Source organism: Pinus tabuliformis, chromosome 8, assembly GCF_031772625.1.
Source record: "Pinus tabuliformis cultivar Carrire ecotype Pingquan chromosome 8, CPIR1, whole genome shotgun sequence".
In the NCBI taxonomy this organism is placed as follows: domain Eukaryota; kingdom Viridiplantae; phylum Streptophyta; class Pinopsida; order Pinales; family Pinaceae; genus Pinus; species Pinus tabuliformis.
In genome coordinates, this window is record NC_142294.1 from 171,515,287 (window position 1) to 171,531,845 (window position 16,559).

Consider the following 16,559-nt stretch of genomic DNA (forward strand, 5'->3'; position numbering starts at 1 on the left):
AGTTGTTGGTCATCCTTAAACCATCACAGATTGAGAACACTTCCTCTAGCAGAAAACTTCAGTTTCTTGCCAGTTTTGGAAGAGTTCCGGGAACTGCACTAAGCGTTCCAGTGTTGGTGGTCATCCTTAAACCACCGCCCTTTTTTACCAACATTTCATAGAGCACATTCAGCCTAGTGCTGCCATGTATTTTTTGCACATTTTGTATTACAGCTCTCTTCTTGGACTCATACATAACCCTTCGGATTAAGGGGGGGAATGTTGGACACCTAATCCTAAAGGGTTAGTGTGGAAGTCGGAAAGACTAAGCAGTCCAAGAGACCTTGGGATCTGAATCCCAAGAGTCACCTATTGTACTATAAATGTGTATCTTATGTTAATAAAAAAGAATGAATTCACTGATTTATCTTTCATATTGTTTGCTGTCCATGTGTGTTTAACAAAAATAACTGTGGTATGTGTTTTTGACTGTGGTCTTAGGGATATTAAAAACTCCTCAATTATCTCCTCATCATGACCCTGAATTTTGTCAAAGAAGGATATCCAATTTGCTTAGGTGAAAAGGTCCACCACCTCAGGATGCTCATGCAGTTTGCTAGAGTCTAATGGTTCTTTCCTTATGAATCCTACTAGCATGGTGAGAGTGCTCTTTTTATGCTTTAATCAGAAAAGGAATTGCCTTTTATGGTTTCCCCTGAACCCAAGAAGGAATTTCTTGAGTGTCCAATATCAACTAGCAACAATTATTTGGTTTTAAGACTGCTGTCACCCAAAACTCGACTGTCTATTTATGAAAAGACGAATTTGGTTTTTACGGACAGAGCACAAGGATCAACTTTTCTTCTCAGCACACAAACAGATATGCAAATTCAAAATTTTTTTACACACACACACAGGCTGGCCCCCATGGCTGCATATATCCTCCCTACAGGAGAATTCAAAAAGGAAACGTGGAGGGGAATTTTGGTGCAGAAAATTGGGAACTCAGTGCAATACGTAGGAAAACATTTTACGTCCAATACATAGGCAGATTTTTTCTGATTTTCCAATCTTATGCTGTTCAATTCACCACCTTGCACAAACATATCATGCATAGAGGAGTTTTTCGAGCCTACCTTGTTTGGAGCTCCAAATTCGACGAAAAATCCCAGGTTCTCCTGCTCCGGAAAGCTGTGTAGGTTTTCTTGTAGAACCCTTCCTGTAGAAGGCCCCCGGTTCCTGTAGAATGTCACTGTGCTGCTGAGCAAGCCCGATACGCAGGAGATTTTCAAAAACAAGCAGGAAAACCAGCAGAGGATGATTGGTTAATAGTTTTTGGAAGTGGAGGACACGTACTCTAGTCGAGGATGTTGTAACTGCAAGATGAACAGAAGGTGGGGTAAGTTTTAGCTGGGCATCTTTTAACTGCAGCATGATTCGTGGTGAGGGGATGAGGTGGCCGGACTGGACCATTGATTCGACATCACAGCCATAATTTCTCTGCGTGTTTCTGACCGCCATCACCTCCTTTCTGCCGTTATCCATCTTCACCACTACCAGTCCCGATGATTTCTCCCAGAATGGACACTCCACACGTGTTGGCTGCAAATTTTGTTGGCAATTTTGAATGTATCGGGGCTCATTTGGATCCCGCGAGGATATGTAACTGGCCGAGGGTGGCCAGTTGACTGGCCACCGATTCCACTCAATCCGAACCATTCCCATAGGCATGAAGCTTTTAAAATATAATTTATGCAATTAACGAATGAGTTTAGGCACTTACCTGTGTGGTCACGGCCGCATTATGCAGACTTCGGGTTTTGGAACCACTCCTTCGTTTGCTGCTGCTTCATGCACGGGTTTTGGAACCCATTCCTTCATTCGCTGATGCTGCATGCACGGGTTTTGCTTAGCTTCGACTGCTGCTGATATTTCCACGTTCAAGGAGAGCCCTTTGCATGTCTTCTTTGTCATTTTTGGCTGTCCCTGTCTCTAGAGTGTGTCTTCTAGAGGGATCAGCTACTACAAGATTCCTGTAGGATGTCCTGTAGCTGCTTCTCCTCCTGGAATGCAATGCTAGAATGAGCAGGGCTATACTGCTGAGGAGGGGTTCGGTTGATGAGGCATCCAAATGGAGATTGACAGGTATGGTGAGCGAGACACTACTGCTTGATTTGTCAGTAGAATTTCTTGTTGGCAGTATGAGGAAAACAGGGTTTTTTTTTTGTGACTGTGCATGAATAAATAACATGATGACTACAACGAAGGTGTAAAGGGATGAAAAAGGGTGACATATGGTGATGGACGGAAACAGGGCTGTTGGCAGGTCTCATAGGTAGATTCCCAACCTTCGAATTCTCTTCTGAGATCAATTTTGCTTGTCTGTGGGTTCCACAGGATCTTCCTGTAGAAGACACAAAACTTCCTATAGAAGACACAAAACTTCCTGTAGAAGGTGAAATCTTGGCCCGAATGAGATCAAATATTAGGAAAGGGGAGTGGTCATGGAGGTGATGATGGAGGAATTGTTTGTGAGGGATGCTTGTAGTCTGGTGCCGACCTCTGTCCTTGTTTTGTGTGATCCTCCTAACCTGCAATGTCCTTCCTGCAACCTGCAAATTGTTCAACAGAAGTCAAGTTTATTTTTCTTAATTTTTTTATTTTTTTTGAGAGACAGTTGGGGTGCCTCCAGGAGGTTTTCACCCTCACTGTTTTTCCCAGGCACTTCTAAGAGGTTTTCACCCAAGGATCTTTTTATTCTTTTTCTGTTTTTTTCCTCTTTTTCTATTTTTTTTTTTTTGGTGCTCAGAATGTGGATGGGGTGGAGACAGGGACCTGCTCCACTACCAACACTAATTTTTCCATAGTTTTAATGAACTCCTGCTTAGAAGGAGGCTTCTTGTAGATCTTCAAACGATGCCCATTGACGAGCATGGGGATGGCTTCTTCATCAATGGTCCTGATAAGGACTGAACCATTGTCATTACATTTCTCCACTGTATATGGTCCCAACCATCTTATCCTCAGCTTCACTTTGAAATCCTTGTATCTTGAATCGTATAATAGTGCCCAATCTCCTAGCTGAAATTGCTTCTCTTTAAGGTGTCGGTCATGCCATATTTTTCTTCGAAGTTGGACTACCTCTGAGTGGAGGAGGGCCTGAATTCTTTGTTCATTTAGTCCATTCAGCTGAAGTAGTCTTTCCTATTGTGCATGGCTGAGATCTAAGTTTAGCTGAGCTACCAACCTCAATGTATTGTATTCAAATTCTATGGACAACAAAGCCTTCTTCCCGTAGACCAGCTCATAAGGTGTGAAACCTGTTGTAGTTTTCCAAGTAGTGTTGTAGGCCCAGGTGACCTCAACCAAGCGATCTATCCAATCCCTTTTGCTGCTGCTCACCACTTTAGTCAAGATCTCTTCCAAAGCCCTGTTAGTGACTTCCACCTACCCATTTGTTTGCGGATGATAAGGGGTGGAAGTTCTGTGCTTAATCTTTTGATGAGCAAGCAGGTCTTGAATCAGGTTAGAGGCAAACTGGCTTCCTTGATCTGTGACTAATTCTCTTGGGTAGACAAATTTATAGAAGATATTTTCCCTCAAAAACTCAACCACTTTTTCTTCTGTTGCTGCCTTGATTGCCTTTGTTTCTTCCCACTTTGTCAGGTAGTCTGTGCACACAATGATGTAAGAATTTTGTTTGAAGGAGGGTTGATAGGACCCACAAAGTCCATGCCCCACTTCTCAAATGGCTCGAAAGTCACCTGAGGTTGGAGGGGAATTTCATCCCTTGGAGTCAGTTTCCCCATCCTTTGACATCGGTCACATTGGCTGATGTATCTTCTGACATCTTGATGAAGAGTGGGCCAATAGTAGCCTGCCTGTAGAATTTTGAAAGCGGTTCTCTTTGCTGCAAAGTTCCATCCACAGGGTCCATCATGACAGGTCAAGAGGATGTCAAAAAATTCCTCCTCCCTGACACAACACCTCAAAATATGATCTGGGCCAAGTTTGAATAGATTTCCCCCAATCCAAGTGAATGGGGCACTTTTCCTCACGATCTTGCTCTTCTCTTTTGAGGATATGTGTGGCGGGAATTGTGCTGAAACCAAGTAATTTTCTATATCAGCAAACCATGGCGAGAGTATTGAAATAGCAAACAGGTGTTCATCTGGCAGTTGATCATCCACCACCACTTCTTCTCCCGCAGACAAATCTAGTCTAGTCAGAAAATCAGCAACAACATTTTCCTTACCTGGCTTGTCAATAATGGTCAAATCAAATTGATGCAATAAAAGTAACCATCTAATGATAAGAGCATTTACATCAGGTTTATTCATCAAATACCTAATTGCAGCATGATCAGTGTGTACGAATGTTTGATAACCAGTGATGTAATGTCTGAACTTGTTTAGGGAATGGACTATAGCTAGGAGCTCTTTCTCGGTTACCGTATAGTTTAATTCTACCTTGGAAAGGTTTTTGCTAACAAAATATATGGCATATGGTAGCTTCTCTTCAACTTGTCCTAAGGCTGCTCCTATAGCTTTGTTCGAGGCATCCGTGTGAATGTGGAAAGGTAGGGCCCAGTTTGGACGTCTCAAGATTGGGGCAGTTACCAGCTTATCCTTCAACACATCTAGAGCCTCTTGACAGATGCCAATCCATATAAACTCAACATCTTTCCCCAAAAGACCAAACAATGGAGAGGCTAGCTTACTGAAATCTTTAATGAACCTTCTATAATATCCCACTAAGACTAAAAAACTCTGAACATCCCTTACCTATTGAGGAGGTGGAACCCTTTGGATGATAGCAATCTTGTTGGGATCCACCTGTAAGCCTTGCTGAGAAATTGTATGACCTAGCATGGTCTCTTCAGTCATCAAGAACTCACATTTCTCAGGACTGAGGGAGAGGTTCATCTCAATACACTTGGTTAAAACTTTTCCTAGGTTAGTCAATGCTTCTTGGAAGTTGGACCCATAAGGGGTAAAGTCATCCATATAGATTTCCACCGAATCATGAACCAGCTCAGCGAATATGCTCAGTACTGCTCTCTGGAAAGTGGCAGGAGCGTTAAATAACCCAAAGGGAAGGACCCGGTAGGCAAAGGTACTCCATGGACAAGTGAAAGAGGTCTTACTTGGTCTTCCAGGTTTATTTGGATCTGATTATACCCGCTAAACCCATCTAGCAAAGAAAAGAACTTCTTCCCTGCCAGCCCATCTAACACTTGATCTATGAAAGGCAAAGGGAAATGGTCCTTCTTGGTGGCTTTGTTAAGTTCTCGATAATCTACACAGATTCTCCACTTCCCATTTTTCTTGGGCACAAGCATCAGAGGAGAAACCCACTCACTGTTAGAGATGGGGTAGATGGATCCTGCATCCAACAACTTTTGCAGTTCTTCTTTAACAATGTCCTTAAGGGCTGGATTCATTCTCCTCTGAGGCTGCCTAATTGGTTTACAATCCTTTTTGATGTAAATGTGATGGGTACAGACTGAAGGGTGGACTCCTTTCATCTCCTTATAGCTCCAAGCAAAAGCATCCAAATGGCGGTTCAATAAGCTACACAGCTCCTTCTATTGAGAGGGAGATAGGGATGAGTTGATTTTCAAGGTTCTTTCAGGGCCAAATTCCACATTCTTAATTCAGGAAGAGGTCGAATCAGCCACACAGAGATCCCCTAAATCACTGGCTTGGGTGTCTCCTACTAACTCTTCTAATGGCAGCACACCGGAAGGTCGATTTTGGATTAAATTCCCAATAAGGTCATCCTCGATTTGAGGACCCACCTAGGTGGCTTCCACGGTGCACACAGGTGCAGAGTATTATTCATCCTAATTTTCCTCCTCCAAACAGAGAGGTAAGTCATGTTCGAGAAAAGGTTTGGTAGGAGGATATAGGACTAGTTGTTTGGACATTGGCCCATTCTTAATGGTCATGCTCCCAACTGGACAACTGATGTAAGCATCTGCATTAGCTAACCAAGGCCTTCCCAAAATGAGGGGGTATCCAGTGAGTTTTGCCTTTGGCTAAAGGACCAAAAAGTCCTCAGGGTACTCCCAAGAATCAACAGAGACCAGGACATCTTCCACAATCCCTTCGGGAGTCATGGTGGAGCAGTCTGCTAACTGTAGTACTGTCAAGGTCTTCCTCAGGGAACCTTGAAGGTTAAGTTTGAGCATAGTGTCCTTGGTCATCACATTAATGGAAGCCCCCAGATCAATCAGGGTGTGGGGGATTATGGTTCCATTGATGTGGACATCCACTACAGGACTCCCAGGGTCCAAATATTTTGGACAGATTACTTGTCCCAACATTAGGTCGGAAAGTTGTCCTATGACATTGATAGTTGGGGCATCTCTCTTGTGCCTGCTTGGGTGCCTGAAACACTTCTCTTTGATCAGTCTGTTGTAGATTGGTACATCTTTGATGGCCTGGAGAAGTGTTATTTTTACACACAGCTGTTTAAGTTCTCCCAGAAGTTCAGTCTCTTCTGGGTTTGGTTGCGTGTTTCCAGTTAGTCTCTCAGGAAAGGGTGGAATGGCTTTGGGTTCACTTTCCTATTCCTCTACTTCATCCTCCTTAGGAGGAGGTTGGCTATCTGGGAAGACCTTCCCAGACCATAGGTTGATCTCCTGAATCTCCATCGCATAGGTAGGGCATGTTGTCTCTCCAGTATATACCTACTGGGCCTGTCTGTTATTGGGGTTCGGGTTCGGTTGAGCAGGCATTTGGGGTTGTTTTAGAGGAGCAAGAGGTAATGGTTGTGGTTGAGCAGGTGATGGAGGCAAAATGGCGAGAGGAGAGTTGTACTGGGGCCTCCACCCCTATTGCGGTGCATTCCACTGAGGTTGTGGCTGAACATGAGAATGAAACGAATGAGCATCAGGTTGAGTATGGTATTGAGGTGGATATGACCAAGGATGGGATGCGAACTAGGAAGGATGAGCAGAGGGACCCCAAGAAGGTATGTGAGTGGATTGGTTGGGGTTCTAATATGTTTGGGATGTCCCTCGCATCCCCTGCTGGTAAGGTCTGGATCCATTTGCCCTCCTTTGGTTGAGGAAGTAGAGTGGTTTAGTGGCTCCTACAGCCCCTTGGTACACAATTTTAAGTCTGGGTAAGGTTGGGCACTGGTTTGTAGGGTGGTATTCCTCACAAATGAAACATACCTCTACTGAGTGCAATGGACACTCGTTCTTAGGATGCTTCCTTGTACATCTAGGACAAAAGATGGCCAAAGCCCTCTCAGCTTCTTCTTTCTTCTGTTGGATTCAGAAAGTATCCAGTTGCATGGCAGTGGTTTGTCTCACCTCACTTTTAAGGTCTTCCATCTGATTTGTAAACTCATGTTTGGAGAAGGTGGCACTAGCTGAAAGTGGATTCCCCTACCTCTTTTCCGGGCTTCCCTAGAATGGTTTCTAAACACAGTCTTTATGTCCTCATAAGGTAGTTGGTAGATGTCTCCTCCAGCTATCAAATGGAGGGTATCTAGAAGGTCTTCATGGACTCCTTGGAGCAGAACCAGCTTCAGATATTCGGGGTCAAGTGTGCACTTGGCCCTTTTATAACTGAGTTGGAATCTTTCTTCATACTCTTCCAGAGACTCATCAATTCCCATGGTCATTCGAAAGATTTCTCCCTTCATTTCCTTTGACCTATAGTAGTCTTGGTATTTGTTGTTAAAGGCTTGTTGCATTTGAGCCCAAGTTGTGATACTGTTTCCAGATAACCCCATGAACCAGCGTAGTGCTGCATCCTTGAGGGTAGAGGGAAAGAGTTTCAACTTTTGCTCGTCTTCTGCATAGTCATAAGTTCGATAAAGGACAGCGAACTCAAACAAGAAGGTATCAAGGTCTTCAGTGGTCAATCCATGGAAGTGAGGCAAGGTTGAGGGACTTATGTTTTTCATTTTTGTGTCCCCATTTGTCTCTCGGATGGGAAAGACACCTTCTATTCTTTCCTCATTCCCCATACCATTCCTGTGTTCAGCCATGGTCTCAAGTGGAAAATTTTCTTGCTCTTCTTCTGTTATAGGATCTTTGTATATCTCTAGAGGTTCACCTATGGGTTCTTCTGGATCACTGCCACTGAAGAAGAGAGAAGGGTGACTCAGTGATGTGGTGGGGGTGTTGGGTAAGAATTTTCTTGTATGGTCTCTGTTCCTACAAGGCATGAAAATGAAATATTTTTGGTTGATTTTTGCTTTTTCTTCTTGTACCTGCAAAACTGAAATGGATTGAATTGCAACTAACTAAAATATATCTTGCTGAAATGAAAATGCAGAATTGAAATGAAATCAGGAAAGGACTAATCTACGTTGCTGAAATGAAATTGCAGAAAGGAAATGCTAAACTACGCTTGCAGAATTGAAATTGCTGAATTGAAATGCTAATTTACACTTGCGGAATTGAAATTACAGAATGGAAATGTCAAATCTACTTTTGCGGAAATGAAATTGCAGAATGGAAATGAAACAACTACTCTACGCTTGCTGAAATAAACTACTGAGTAGATGGTTGTAGTAGAAAATAGAAGAAAAGCAGCAATCACAAATACTCTGACGCTTCCCCGACAACGACACCAAAAATATGGTGGGCTCTAGTATTTCAGCAATAATGCTGCAACTCTTGGGATTCCCTTCTTTACTTTTATCAACCCGGTAGTTCGTAACAGACTTGGAAGCGATGGTGCTATATGCACAAGTACTAGCTCTTGCTGTAGGTTGTCACTTGATCAGTTGGCACAAGTCCTCTAGGAGCTTAAACCAACTTCTATGAGATCTTAGAATAAGCTTTTAACTATGATTGAAAAATATAACTCTAAGGAGGCTAATCTATTTGCAGAAATAAACTAAAAGCTGAAAGGAAATGCAAACCCTAGCAAAACCTAGTTTTACCGACTAACCCTATTGGTGCAAGGAAATAGATGAAAGCTGCTGAAATGGATGCCATTGACTCTTGGAAAGGTAAAATTTAGGTTTCTAAGCTACTTCTCAAGTAAAATCTGGAAAAAAACATCTTTTTTTATTTTGAGTAATTTTGCAGAATTATTATGCATGTGCTCTAACTGTTTTTGACTGTGTAGAGGTTGATTGGCAAAAGGAAATGGAGCAGGAACTTGTAGGAGGTTGGGAAGGTGAAAAGAGGGCCTAAGGGGTCCCTAGCGCCCTTCGAGAGAGTTTCACAACGATCAGATCTTGAGAAACTGCCCACGTGATATTCTACAGGAAGTCTGCAAGGGTTCTACAGGATGTTCGACAGGAAGAGCTGAGAGAGGATTTTTGAGGGTTGATGGAGGAAAACCAGTGGGAAAGTGGAAATGGAGGTTGGTTGAGGCTATGAAGAGGTCTAGGACCTAGTAAATGAGGCTAGTGAGCGATGAATATGGTTGGATTTGTTCAAGGATGGAGGGACCAATGTTGCACAAAAATGAAGAAATTAGGTCAAATTGGCAGAGTGTGGTGAATGAAGGGAAGGAATCTGGAATCTGGGGTTGGAGCAGGTGGTGTGAGGAAGGAAGGATAGGCAGGGATGGATTATAGGTGAACTGCACACTATTTCTCCAAACTAATCAAAGAGAGACTAAAAACATCAGAGGTCTATCTACTTTAACCTATTTTGACCTAAAAACTAAAAATCATGGTGGACAGAAGTTTATTGGCAGAAAATCATGTAAGACAACTATGAAAACCAAGCAAGAATAGATCTAAGCATGTCATCACAACTAGTATCAGCTTCCCTAACCAAAAATCTAACGCTTATGATTGCATGGAAAGGCAAAACAGTGTTTTTTTGGCAGCAAGTATGCCTTGGTCTCAGCTCATGTTCCCAAGGAGGGAGAGATGAGATCAATGATTGCTTGGTGGCCTTTTTGCATGTATTTTCCCCTACCAAACTATCAAAACAACCTGAAGCATGAAAAGCTATTTCAATCATCAAAAGAAACCTAAATAACAAAGCAATATGTTAATCTAAGTAGCAGAAGTTATTCTGGGAATGCAGCAAAAACATATAAGAGTACACAAAAGGAGGTACTTGCACTTGGGTTGGGTGCAACCCCAAGAGCTACAGCCTCCTAAAAGAAGCTCAGAGCTAATGAAAAGTGAAACTAATCTCCATTACTCAAAAAATAACCATGTCACATAAAGGTTTACAACAAAAGCTCGAAAATGCGTTGAAAGGCAGAGTAGCACTAAAGTACGAAAATACAACTTTTTAAGAGCTAAAAAACTACGAAGGCTGGAAGCCTTCCTACTTATCACCACGAGAACCTCCAACAACCCTCCTTAACTCAAGGGGCTTGGCTACTCAAAACTGCAAGTAATCAGCCACTTCAAAAAAGCTGCTCGGCTGCCCTCGGGGATCATCTTCGGTGGGTTGCTGAATTCCGAGCTGATGGTGGAGAACTCGAGGAAGGGGCCATTTAGTGTAGGAGACACCCTTCCTACAAATCCTTCGCCTTGTTCCCTCATATTTGGTTGTTAACTGACTCGTAAATGCTTGACCTTGGTCCAAAAGATGTCCAAAAATATGCAATTAAGCACATATTAGACTTCATGGTAAAGTGACTAACCTAATTCATTCAATTAACATAAATACACTCAAAAGAATGCATAAAATATGAAGAATGGTGGATTAATCGAGAATAATAGGCAAAATGAGCCTAACGAGGTACCCATTTTTGGGGTTCATCAGTTCGATAGGCCACATTGGCATCTACCAAATCTTAAATTGCCTGCTATAGGTTTACCCGTGCCATCTTTTGATTTAAAAAATTTGCAAAACTTAGCAACACAATTTATCATAAATGAAAACTATTTAGCAAGGGAATTAAACTAAACTATGATAGGTGGACTAGTATATGAATTTTGAACTCTAAATTTGGTAATTTCTTGGCCACTTTCTTCACTTGGATGTCCAATTTCTTGACTTTTTTTTTTTTAAATAAACTACGCAAATGCAGAAATAAGAAATTGGGAGGGGGTGGGAGGGGGCCGCAGTGTTATGAGTGGGCAGGTTTGAGGTCCCTGCCATTAGTTTTGTGCTTTGTTTTGTTTTGTTTTGTTTTGTTTTTTTTTGTTTTTGGAAGACAACCAAGTTTCCTCAAAGGAGGTTTTCATCGTGGTCGCCTAAAAAGAGGTTTTCACCTAGAGGTCTTTTATTTTCATTTTTTTCCTCTTTTTTTTAAAACACTCTTGGGTTGCCTTAAAGATGTTTTCAACCTAAGAGTGGAACTCAGGTGTCTCATGGAGGTTTTCACCTTGGCCTCTTTATATTTTTCTTTTTTCTTTTTCTTTTTTTAAAACTTCAACAGACCTCAGGAACCTCGTGAGGTGGAAGCCAAGACTCCTTCAATCACCATCACTACCTTGCTCATGCTACTAATTAACTCCTTCTTTGACAAAGGCTTTTTGTAGACTTTCAACCTATACTCATTGGCAAGCAAAGGGATACCTTCTTCATCGATGGTTCTTTTCTAAACAGTGTCATTATCATGGAACTTTTCTATCACATATGGTCCCGACCATCTGATCATCAACCTGCCTTTGAAATATTTGTATTGGGAGTCATACAACAGGGCCTAATCACCTTGTTGAAACATTTTGTCTTTGATATTCTTGTCTTTCCAAATTTTTCTTTTTACTTGAGTCACTTTTGTATGTAGGAGGGCTTGCATCTTGAATTCATTTAACCCATTTATCTGGAGAAATCTCTCTTGTTGTGCCCTTGTGACATCTAGATCCAATTGTGCTGCCATCCTTAAGGTGTGGTACTCAAATTCAATGGACACCAGAGCCTTCTTCCCATAGAAAAAATCATAAGGGGTAAAGCCAATGGTGGTCTTCCAAGTTGTATTCTAGACCCAAGTGGCCTCCAATAGTCTGTCTTTCCAATCATTTCTTTTGCTACTAACCACTTTAGTGAGAATGCTTTCCAACACTCTTTTGGTGACTTCTACTTTTCCGTTAGACTGAGGGTGGTAAGGAGTGGACTTTCTGTGCTTGATCTTATGCTGGATTAACAAATTTTCAATCATGTGTGAGGTGAATTGACTTCCTCGATCAGTGACCAACTCTCTAGGGTATCCAAACCTGTAAAACACATTCTCCCTCAAGAATTCAACTAATTTTCCCTTTGTGGCTACCTTGACAGCTTTGGCTTAAACCCACTTTGTTAAGTAGTCAGTGCACACAATGATGTGCTTTTTCTGTCTGGATGAAGGATCAATGGGTCCTATAAAATGCATGCACCACTTGTCAAATGGCTCGAAAGTCACTTGAGGTTGCAAAGGCATTTCATCCCTAGGGGTAGGTTTCCCCATCCTTTGGCACTAATCACACTGGCTGGTATACCTTCTTGCATCCTGGTGGAGAGTGGGCTAGTAATAGCCAGCTTGTAGTACCTTTAATGTTGTCCTTTCGGCTGCAAAGTGACCTCCGTAAGGCCCATCATGACATGCCAGAAGGATGTCAAAAAATTCCTCCTCCTTGACACATCTTCTTAGAATTTGATTTGGGCCCAACTTGAACAGATTGCCCCCAATCCAAGTGAAAGGGGCACTTTTCCATATGATTCTACTCTTCTCCTTGGAGGAAAAATTTGGAGGGAACTATGCAACTACTAAGTAGTTGGCTATGTCAGCAAACCACGGAGAGAGAACTGAAATGGCGAATAAATGCTCATCTAGCAGCTGGTAATCAACCATTCATACCTCACCTGCAGGCAAAGTCAATCTAGACAAAAAATCTACAACTAAATTTTCTTTGCCATGCTTATCAATAATAGTTAGATCAAATTGTTGTAACAAGAGTAACCATTTAATAATTCGAGCATTCACATTAGGCTTGTACATCAAATATTTAATGGCATCATAGCTAGTATGTACAAATGTCTGGTAACTAGTAATGTAATGTCTAAATTTATTCAATGAATGGACAACAACTAGGAGCTCTTTTTTGGTCACTATGTATTTTAACTCGGCTTTGGATAAAATTTTGCTGATGAAGTAAATGGCATAAGGTAGCTTGTCATCTATCTGGCCCAGAGCTGCTCCAATAGCTTTGTGAGAGGAATCAACATGCATATGAAAAGGAAGAGCCCAATTTAGGCCTCGGAGAATAGGTGCAATAGTCAACTTGTCCTTTAGGGTTTCTAGGGCCTCTTGGTAGCTTTCTGACCATAAAAATTTAGAGTCCTTAGCCAATAGAAAAAAGAAGGGTGAGGCTACCTTGCTAAAGTATTTTATGAATCTCCTATGGTATCTGACCAAGCCTAAGAAACATCTGACATCCCACTGCTTCTGAGGAGTAGGGGCCCTCTTTATGATAGCTATCTTATTTGGGTCTACTTGTAATCCTTCCTAGGATATTAAGTAACCTAGAACAGTCCCTACAGTCATTAAGAATTCACACTTCTTGGGACTAAAGGATAAGTTCATTTCAATGCATTTGTTTAACACCTTTTCTAGGTTAGAGAGATCCTCCAGGAAATCGCATTCATGGGGGGTGAAATCATCCATATAAATTTCCACATAATCATGGACTAGCTCTACAAAGATGCTTAGGAATACTCTCTGGAAAGTGGCATAGGCATTGCATAAACCATAAGGAAGGACCCTATAAGAAAAGGTACCCCAGGGACAGGGGAAGGTGGTTTTATCCTGGTCCTCTGGGTTGATCTAGATTTCATTGTAACCACTGAATCCATCCAGGAAAGAGAAGAATTTCTTTCCTGCCAAACCATCTAATACTTGGTCAATGAAAGTTAGAGGGAAATGGTCCTTTTTTTTGGCTTTGTTTATCTCTTGGTAATCCACACAGATCCTCCACTTCCCATTTTTATTTGGAACCAGAACTAGAGGAGACACCCACTCACTGTCTGAGATGGGGTAAATGAACCCTGCATCCAAAAATGTCTACAGTTCTTCTTTGAATATATCCTTGAGAGCTAGGTTCATTCTCCTGGAACCTTCCTTGATGTAAATGTGGTTATTACACAACAAAGGGGGAACTCCCTTCATTTCGTTGTAACTCCAAGCAAAGGCATCCAAATGCTTTTTTAGCTTGTCACATAAATCCTCTTATTGGTGTACATAGAGAGAGGGGTTCTTTTTCAATGCTATTTCAGGGCCAAATTCTATCATCTTGACATGAGTAGGGTTTGATTCATCTAAGGATAGATCAATCAGAGGTTTGTCTTTGGCTTCCTTTACTAACTCCTCAAGAGACATGGTGTTGGGGAATTAATTTCGGAGGACGTGTTTAATTAGGTCATCTTCATCAGGTTTGCCCCCTCCTATAGTAGCACCTAGGGTATAGATTGGGGAAGAGTAGACTTCATATTCTTCCTCCTCTTCTAGCCATAAAGGTAAGTCATGCTCTAGAGATGGTTGAGCAGGAGTGTACAAGACCAATTTCTTGGGTATATGCCCATTTTTAATGGTCATATTCCCATCCTTTCAACTTATGTAAGCATCGGTAGTCGCTAACCATAGCCTCCCATGGATGAGAGGATAACCATTGAAATTGGTCTTAGGTTGGAGAACTAAGGTATATCCAGGAATCAATGGAGACCATCACATCATCAACAACTCCCTTAGGAGCTACTGTGGATCTGTCCACAAGCTACAAAATTGTTGCGGTCTTTCTTAATGATCTCTGGAGATTCAGTTTAAGCAAAGTCTCCTTAGTAATCACATTGATGACAGCCCCAAGGTTGATCAAGGTATGGGGGACAATGGTGCCATCAATGTGTACATCTACTATATGAATTTCAAGATCTAGATACTTTGGGAGTCACTTGCCCCAAAAATAATTCGGATAGTTGTCCAATGACATTAATGGTAGGGGTGTCTTTATTTCAACTTCGTGGATGTTTAAAACACTTATCCTTGATTAACTTGTTGTAGATGGGCACATCTTTGATAGCTTGAAGAAGCGGGATTTTGACACACATATTTTTTAGCTAACCAAAAATTCAGTCTCTCCTGGGGTGTGTTGGATAGGATGGGTTAGGCTCTTAGGAAAAGGAGGTGGATTTTCTTGAGGGACACTTTCCTCTTTTTCCTCTTCACACTCCTCAGGTGGAGATGGAGGTTAGTTATCCAGAAGCACCCTCCCAGACCTGAGGTTAATTTCATGAATTTCCACAACATAGATAGGGTAGGATGTTTCTCCACTGTAGACCTGTTGTGCTTGTCTATTGTTTGGGTTCGGATTTGGTTGGGCAAGCATATGAGGTTGTTTAGTTGGAGCAGGATGTAGGAGCTCTGGTTGAGATATAGGTGGAGGCAATAGAGTTGGAGCTTGGTTGTATGGGGGCCTCCATGCTTAGGATGGTGCATTCCACTAAGGCTGTGGAGGAGCATATGGCTGAAATGGTTGGTTGGTAGATCAGGAATTGTATTGAGGTAAAAAGGACTAGGGAGAAGGTGTGGACCACGAAGGATGAGCAGGAGGGCACCAAGGGGGAATGGATGTATTATGATTATGGTTGTATTATGAATAGGATACCCCTTGCATGCCTTTCTAGTATGGTCGAGGTCCTTGAGGCCTCCTTTGAATGATGTAGCATATTTGTTTAATCACCCCTTCCATTTCCTGATACACAACTTTTAATCTAGGTACGGAAGGGCACTTGTTTGTGGAGTGGTTTTCCTCACAGACCATGAAAATTTCTATGAGATTCAATGGAAATTCATTCCTAGGGTGCCTCCTGGTGCATCTAGGGCAGATGATAGCTAAGGCTCTCTCCACTTCCTCCTGCTTCCTCCTAACTTGCATAGTGTCCATTTGCAGAGCAAGGGTACGTAGCATTTCACTCTTAAATTCTTCGAACATGTTCCCAATTTCACTATTTATGGATGTGTTGGAAGAGGAAAAACTAGACACAACTTGGCTAGCCCTACCCTTCTTTCTAGTTGCCCTAGAATGATTCTTAAAAACTGTCTTGATGTCATCATAGGTTAACTCATAGATACCCCCTCCTAAAAACAAGTTTAGGATTTCTAGGAGATATTCCTTGATCCCCCTGAAAAGGACTAAGTTAAGCGATTCAGGATCAAGGGTGCACCTGACCCTTTTGTAGCTGAGCTGGAATATTTCCTCATAATATTCTAAAGATTCATCATGTCCTAAGGCCATTCTAAAAATTTCCTCTTTGGTATCTTTGGACCTGCAGTAGTCCTTATACTTGTTGTTAAAGGCTTGTGCATTTGAGCCCAAGTGGTGATACTATCCCTAGGTAAAACCATGAACCAACACAAGGCTGCATCTTTGAGATTGGATGGGAATAATTTCAACTTTTGATCATCACAGGTGTAATCATAAGTTCTGCATATGACAACAAACTTGAACAAAAATGTATCCGGGTCTTCTGAGGTCAGACCATGGAAGTGAGGAAGAACAAAGGGGCTTATGTTTTTCATCTTAGCATCCCCATTAGTTTCTTTGATGGGAAAATCACCCTCAGCTCTATCTCTATATCCCCTTTCATTTCTATTATTAGCCATAATGTAAGTTGGTGGAATGGTCTCATCTTCTTCCCCGTGTAGGTTTTAACCCCGTAC